Source organism: Limulus polyphemus, unplaced genomic scaffold, assembly GCF_000517525.1.
Source record: "Limulus polyphemus unplaced genomic scaffold, Limulus_polyphemus-2.1.2 Scaffold597, whole genome shotgun sequence".
NCBI lineage: Eukaryota > Metazoa > Arthropoda > Merostomata > Xiphosura > Limulidae > Limulus > Limulus polyphemus.
In genome coordinates this window covers 449,071-451,485 of record NW_013666207.1, presented here as the reverse complement: position 1 = coordinate 451,485, position 2,415 = coordinate 449,071, and positions in this window count along the sequence as shown.

The following is a 2,415-nucleotide window of genomic DNA, read 5'->3' as shown; positions in this document are numbered from 1 at the left end:
TAAAGTTTCAATACCAAGTTATGTTTTATAACCCTCGTTTAATATATTTAAAATATATTCGTTAGTAAAAGAGTAGCCCAACAGTTGGCGGTGGGTGGTGATGACTAGCTGCCTTCCCTCTAGTCTTACACTGCTAAATTAGGGACGGCTGGCGCAGATAGCCCTCGAATAGCTTTGCGCGAAATTCAAAAAACAAAACAAACAATTTCCTAAAAGACGTCTGCATATTCCAGTAACGTTTTACGATGCCATCATCAGGAGTAAGAGTTAAAATCAGATATTAACGTACATACCTACATTACCTTCAATATACATCGACCTATTTTACACCCTCAGCGCTACCTCGAATCCGCATTTTTGTAAGGAGCTTGTGTTTCCAGAGGTTCGTCCCTTGAGCTCTGTATTACATATATGTAGTATTGATGATTTTCATGCACACTTTCTGAAGTTGAAATTGTGTGTTTTTGTTAAACACAAAACTACACAATGGGCTATCTGTACTGTGCCCACCACGAGTATTGAAACCCGAATTTTAGCGCAAAAGCCTTGAGACTTATCGCTGATCCACTAGGAGGAGGTGCAAAGTTGAAATGTCACGTGTTTTTTTACATAAGGTCTTTCTCATCTTATACTTATCTTTACTGTAATTTTATGTTCACCTATTTTACAAATTATTTGTTATTTCCATGGGAAGTCAAGTGGAATATGTTATTAATACATCCATCGGTTGTTTTCATTAGGAAAGATTTGTTTCCGCTAAGTTGTCATCTTACGGGTAGTTCATAATCGACAAGCTTTTCAAATGTTGATGCTACTGAATGTAGAGCAATAAGTGATCAATTCTGATATCAAACGTTTTTAATATATGGTTTTATGCTGGTATCAATAACATTGGTTATCGACAGAGACACAATTGCTATTTCTACAACGATACATGAAATGAAGCAGCAACGTTGCGGTTTGTTTAAGACGTTTCGAATTACTCCTATAGTTGACAAGACAAAAAGAGATAAAAAATTAAATATCCAACTGATTTTATTTCATAACACTGCCTTTTGGCAAATCAATTGCACAAGAAAAGCATTCTAGTTTAATTACGAAAAGCTTTTTTAAGGATAAAAAAAATCCTTAATACTGATCCTACAGCTGTTGTTTTTTTTAAAATGTAAAGCAAATACAAAACAATTCATACTGTACATTTTCCATAGAAATAAAAGTTTGAGACTGTACCTTTAACAACATAGAGATGAAAACAAAAAACAGTCCATAACTTGGGGAAATGAAAATATGCGCTATGCTGATGATTTTAAGTTCGGCTTCAGACTCACACGAATCTTCAACTGCACTTCATCCCAACCTCTTCTGAAGATGAACTGTAATTGTTGTCACAAATATACACGAGGAAAATATTTAATTTTGTGACAAGTAATTGATTAAACACTCGATTTTTTTTCCCAAAAGGCTTCCGTATAAAATAAGTTACCAAGAAAAAATTAATTATTTTGTATAGTGTAAGGAACTTGAAAATATCATTTTGTTGTTCACTATCATCATATAAGTATTTTAATTTGCTAAATATACAACAATAAGCTAAACATATCGAATTGGTGTATTTAAGTGTTTTACACTCACAAAATGGCCCGGCATGGCCAGGTGGTTAAGGCACTCGACTCGCAATCTGAGGGTCGCGGGTTCGAATCCCTGTCACACCAAACATGCTCGCCCTTTCAGCCGTGGAGGCGTTATAATGTGACGGTCAATCCCACTATTCGTTGGTAAAAGAGTAGCCCAAGAGTTGGCGGTGGGTGGTGATGATTAGCTGCCTTCCCTCTAGTCTTACACTGCTAAATTAGGGAGGGCTAGCGCAGATAGCCCTTGTGTAGCTTTGCGCGAAATTCAAAAACAAACAAACACTCACAAAAAAGAAATCTATCATTCTATAAGTATTTGAAGAACTTGTAGCATTTCACCACAATTTAATTCTTCGTATTGTTAGCCGACACTGGGCAACTTGTACATAATTGAATAAATAGAGTTGTTTAAACAAGCTGCCCAGTGTCCGCTAACAATACAAAGAATTAAATTGCGGTGAAATGCTACAAGTTCTTCATATACCTATAGAATGATAGATTTCTTTTTTTGTGAGTGTAAAACACTTAAATACACCATTTCGATTTTCGATACCTCACTGCTATAAAGGCTTGGTTTGGTCTGAAATTTCAACCTATCTGCCCTTTCAGCTGAGGTTACTCGACGTCTTCATCTCCTCCGTTCTCTCACCGGTACCTTCTGGGTCCTGAACCCTCCTCTTCTGCTATACACATACAAGACATTTATCAGACCCTGCTTAACCTATGGACATACAGTCTGGATATCTGCTTCTCTGCCCTTCTACTCTCGTCTCCAGGTTTTGGA